General features: G+C 36.9%; 1 pseudogene; it reads right to left on the bottom strand.

The window, feature by feature from the left end:
• The window catches only part of LOC143040430 (angiotensin-converting enzyme-like), a 75,505-nt pseudogene extending 71,387 nt beyond the window's left edge, over positions 1-4,118 (bottom strand).
• Between the last annotated feature and the right edge of the window lie 1,600 nt (positions 4,119-5,718).

Below are 5,718 nucleotides of genomic sequence, written 5' to 3'. Positions count from 1 at the left end.
ATAGGCGTATTGTCGACCCAGTCCAACATCCAAAGTGTACGATCACTGATTCATACTAATATAACGTTTAGCAATTGTTTTGTTCGATATAAATGCCTCTGGAAATTGATGTGCAAACCCCATCGACCTATTTGATAGCCATCGTAATATTCAAACTAACCCATCGACAACATAATGTATGTTCATCGGAGTATTTATCTTACATGTGAAGCTAAGGGAAAAGTAGACAGTTGAACAAGAATTGGAATAAATGGGTCACAGACTGGGAAGTTGTTGGTGTTGAATAGTTCCCGTGCCAGGGGTTGTGGTGATTTTTTTTTTAATCACGTTTTTTATATATAAAAAAACTTGTTTTCATGAGTTGTTTTTTATCTCGTCCAAATTTGTTCAGATATTAAATATTTAGAATATAAAAATAGGTGCAAGTATGTTATTCATCCCTCCACATATGTGCATCTATCTTATTCAAAGAGGCATTAGACAGAGTATATAAATAAACAAGTAATTGACCATTTTAGTCACTGTCAGATGCTACAAGCCTGCAACAAGTATAGATACTGTATATGGGCCAGTATGGCTATTGTTTGGCTACCTTACAAAATTTACCTTTTATCTTAGCATACTCTTCAAAGATTCAACACTCCAATTTCCCATAATGACCCTGGACGTTGCCTAAACACAGATCCGCCACTTGGACAGTGGAAAAGGGGTTAACATAGTAATGGGGGGAAACTGTTGTACTCCCCGCCACCCATCATGGCTCAGAGCTTACATTCTACCTGACGTTTTGCTCGCTATCCCGAAACTTTAACCTACAATCATACATAACATAATTGGATCACAAGCCCTCTGCTGAATAGATAAATGAAAATAATTGATTTAATAATAGGGTTATAACATAACTTATAAGTATACGAGTTAGTTTTGGTTAGTTTGTCACTGCACTCAAGACCACTCACAGCTTGAAGCTGGTTGTTAGTCTACCACCGACCACTACATGAACGGATTTCTGCGTTCTATCTCTCCTCTGCAACGTATAACAATCGTATTACTTGTCAAATAAAAGTGATAGATGTCATTAGTAAGTCAAGAAAAATGTGTCGTCTGCAACACCATTTTGAGTATTTCGCTGTTTGTCACATTTTTAAAGGTACTTACTGTTTAGCACAGAAAAAATAGAGCAAAGCATGTAAATGAACAGACACCAAAATGTAATAAAATAGAATACTGGGCGAGTTGCTATTCTTATCCGAAACATTTTCAAAACTGTGCCAAAACTAAGTGGGGCAACTGTACATTTTAAAATAAATAAAACACATCAAAACACGAAACCACAGAAAATGGAAGTGCCCTAACACCATACAAAACCTTAAGTGAGGGGTATACTGATTTATTTGATATTCTAACATAGAAAAATTATTGTAATATGGTTCTTTTCCTTGCTGAGTTATTTTAAAACATAATATAAAAAAGAAAACATCCATGTTTTTTGGTCAATTTTTACATTTTTTTAAACAGCATTTTTTTTTTTTTTTTTTTTTTTGCATCTCAAGGCCCAAAACTAAGTGGGACAACTGTACATTGTAAAATAAATAAAACACATCAAAACATGAAACCACAGAAAATGGAAGTGCCCTAACACCATACAAAACCTTAAGTGAGGGATATACTGATTTATTTGATATTCTAACATAGAAAAATTATTGTAGTATGGTTCTTTTCCTTGCTGAGTTATTTTAAAACAAAAAATATAAAAATAAACGAAAATATTCATTTTTTATCAATTTTTTCTAAACATGCTTTTTAAAGTTTTTTTTTTTTTTTTTTTTTTTTTTTTTTTTATCTCAAGGCCCAAAACTAAGTGGGGCAACTATACATTGTAAAATAAATAAAACACATCAAAACATGAAACCACAGAAAATGGAAGTGCCCAAACACCATAGAAAACCTTAAGTGAGGGGTATACTGATCTATTTTATATTCTAACATAGAAAAATTATTGTAATATGGTTCTTTTCCTTGCTGAGTTATTTTAAAACAAAATATATAAAAAGTCGAAAATGTTTTTTTTTTTTTGTCATGTTAAAACAAACAAAAAAATTTTTTTTTTTTTTTTTTATTTTTTTTTTTTTTTTTTTTTTTTTTTTTTTAAGTTGCATCTCAAGCCAGGGGTAAGACAAACATTATCCCACAGATCCTTGGCCAGACTTCCCAGTCTCAACCCCAGCCCCTGTCCCCGTCAAAACTAAGTCGTCATTAGGACGTTTCATCATGCATGGCTACTCGGAGTAGCCACATCGACTGTTTGGGATAGGAGATAAACCCACTTGTGTTTTTGCTGTTCCCGAAACAATTGCATCGATCTTAGGTACAATTTGCTGACCGGTTGCACATTCCACACGAGAATATAGTCAATCCAAGTGTGGTGATCGTGGTCATATCCATGAGAGGAAATGCCTTGTGGGGCGGCTGGTATTCATCATGAACACAATCAACCCCTACTGAGCGACAAACTCAGAAATTTGGGACGATTCCGCCATAGAGGATGTAAACAGGTCATTTTTGTGACAGCTCATCCTCCTTTTCCTTTACGTCGTTTGTCTTCCCATCCCTCCCGCCGACCCCCCAGGGCATAGGCCTGTAAATCCCTCACCTTTTTAATTTTGTTCTCCTCCGTGATATTAGTGGAGTACCCCCAGTTGGCAATGGCCACTTTGGTGCACTCCTTCGAGCCTTGATCGTCCACTGACTTGAGGAAGGCGGCGGCTTCCGCATCCAGGTTGCCTTGGTGCGATCCATCTTGAAAGAGCGGAAAGGGAATTTTACTAATGAGTGACAAATTACGCTGCTGTTTCAAGGGAAATGCGTTGTACTGAGGGATGATGAGCTCCCGTCATGAGGCGCTCAGTTGCAACCTTTGTCCTCTGTGGCCGAACTTACAGGACAAGAAGAAGTTGCCAGTAACTGCTATACTGTAACATGATCAGAATTGTAATGAGGGATACAAAAATGGGAAAATTAATGCATTGTAGGAGAAGGGATATGTGAAACTGTGAAGAGGTTAAGGACAGTAGGGAAGAGGAGAAGGTAAGAAAAGAAAGAGAGAAACATTTTAGTCTACAATGAACTGCAACTACTCGAGTTCTCTTAGAAAATACAACCACCATACCACAACGTGGAGAAGTTCCGCTACGCTGCTAAATTAGAAAAGGAGAAAACCCTTCGTTGAAAAAAAGAGCGTAGTCTCCTACTCCTCCTCCGCCTCCTCCTCCTCCTCCTCCTCCTCCCGCTGCACTGGCGATGGCGATAAGCTCCTGCCCTTCACCTCCTTAGCCTTATTCTCCTCCGTGATGTTGGAGTCGTACTTCCAATCAGCCACTAAGAACTGGTAACACTCCTCAAAACTTCTCCTGGCCAAAATTTCCAGGACTTTCTCCGTCTCAGCATCCAGCGTCTTTGTAGCTTCCAGTTGCGGAGAGGGCACTGGATGGGTGGGTGGACAGCGGGAAGTAAAGGAAAGATGAGTCATAATGAGGGCGACAAAGAATTGCACGCAGATTGGCCTTCGCCCATTACCCTTGGATATTGTAACGTCGGACCTGAAAGGAAAGGAAAGAGGGATGAGGAGGATCATGACAACATGCATGGATTAGGTTGCAACATACCACAGCTGTTTGTAAGAAAATAATGGAGAGATATTTTGAAACATTGTTCGTGGAGTCGTGAAGAGGCGAAAATAACGGTGATAGTGTGAGAAAATAACATTTCCAATGGGTCGACAATAACAGTGATCACAAAAAGACTTACATTCTGCTTGCACCTGTAACTGACTACATCAGTAATACTGGGAAAGGTGTTACTTCAACCAAAACTAGATTGTTGAAGGGCCATCCCTGCCTCACGCCTACTTCCTATTCAGAGGCAATGCACAGCACTTCCATAGCATGGCCCAACAGCTGAAGCTAGTTTATATGGTGACCCTCCCACCTTGTCCCCTCAGGAGTAAATAGAGAAGACAAAGAGAAATCCCCTGGGGCTGCATCGGTTTATCATCCATTCACAACCATTCTTCATTCACACTTGTCTCCCATACTCTCAATTCGCTGCTCAACAGCCATTCCTCATTCTATCCAAGGCCCCCTTTATTCCATTTATCCATCCCATATTCGGTCTTCCCATTTTCAATTCATCCACCTCTGCTTTCCACATATACATTCTTGGTAGTCTTTCAGGGGATTACAATGGAGAAGTATGCTGACAGGAGACCTTTTGGTTCATAATTAGGTCAGGTGCAAAAAAATAAAAAAATAAAAAAAAATAATGATAAATAAATGAATGGATAAATAGATAAATAAAAAATAATAAAATCTATAATAATATAAATAAGAAGTAAAATAAGTAGATGAATAAATAGGTCAATTTAGATAATAAACAAACAGGTAAATAGAAAATAATAATAAATTGACAGATAAATAGTAATAAATGATACTGAACTACACTGCACTGCCTCTGCAGGAAATTTATTCCATTCATTAATTACACGGTTGGCGAAGTTGTTTCTATCCAATTCCATACGGAAACAGAATACTCCAAATGTGGACGAACTAATTAGCTTGTTGATGAGAGATGGACTTTTAAGGTCAAAAGACGCGCAATCAGTCCTAGAATCTTATTTGGTTTCTCAGAGGCTGAAATACACTACTTAGATGATTTGAGATCGTTACTGATAATTTCGCCTAGATCCTTTTTACTATCTACTTTTGTTAACGAATTTCAAAATAACTTTACTGTTATTTTTACCAATGTGCATTACCTTGCATTTACTTGTGTTAAATTTCATTAGCCACTTTTCAGACCATTGCTGTAATTTTTCTAAATACTCTTGAATATCTAATTGGTTTAAATGATTATTTGCCATTCCGCACAGTTTTGTATCATCAGCAAATTTGGAGACAATAGATTTCAGTCCGTGGTCTATATCATTTATATATATTATGAATAGAAGTGGCCCAAGAACGGAACCCTGAGGAACTCCACTTGTAACATTTTTCCATCTAGAAGTTTTGCCATTTAGAACAACTCTGTTTTCGATCGTTCAACCAATTACTAGTCCAACTTAATAGTATACCATTTATTCCGTGTAAAGCTAAATTAGTAAGTAGTCTTTCGTATGGGACATTATAAAAAGCTTTTACAAGTCTTGATATATTAGATCTATATTATTTCTTTTGTCATAATTCGAGATGACTGTGTTGTAGAATTCGAGTAAGTTAGTCACGCAAGAACATTTCCGTCTGAATCCATGCTGGCTATCATTTATGAAACACTTACTTTCTAAATGATGTTCGATAGCATCTCTGATGATGGTTTCCACCATTTTTCCTACGATTGAATTGAAGCTTATAGGCCTGTAGTTGATTGGTTTCTTTTTGTCACCTTTTTTGAATATGGGAGTAACGTTAGCTAGTTTTCATTCTCTTGGGACATCTCCGGACATGATGGATTTCTTGAAAATAACTTCTAATGGAACAACAATCTTATTTTCCATTTCCTTTAAGATTCTTGGATATGAACCGTCAGGCCCTGGTGCTTTATTAAGTTTGAGTTTTTCTATACATATTTTATTTTTTTCTTTTGTTATATTTCAGTTTGGAGTTCACTTTGAGGTATTTCGTTTACGAATACTGAGGTAAAATAACACTGGGCTGCATCAAAAAT

The sequence above is a fragment of the Oratosquilla oratoria genome, chromosome 28 (assembly GCF_046742065.1).
Source record: "Oratosquilla oratoria isolate Oo_2021 chromosome 28, ASM4674206v1, whole genome shotgun sequence".
Taxonomy (NCBI): Eukaryota; Metazoa; Arthropoda; class Malacostraca; order Stomatopoda; family Squillidae; genus Oratosquilla; species Oratosquilla oratoria.
Note: the sequence above shows the minus strand (reverse complement) of the source record. Positions and strands in the feature narration are given on the sequence as shown.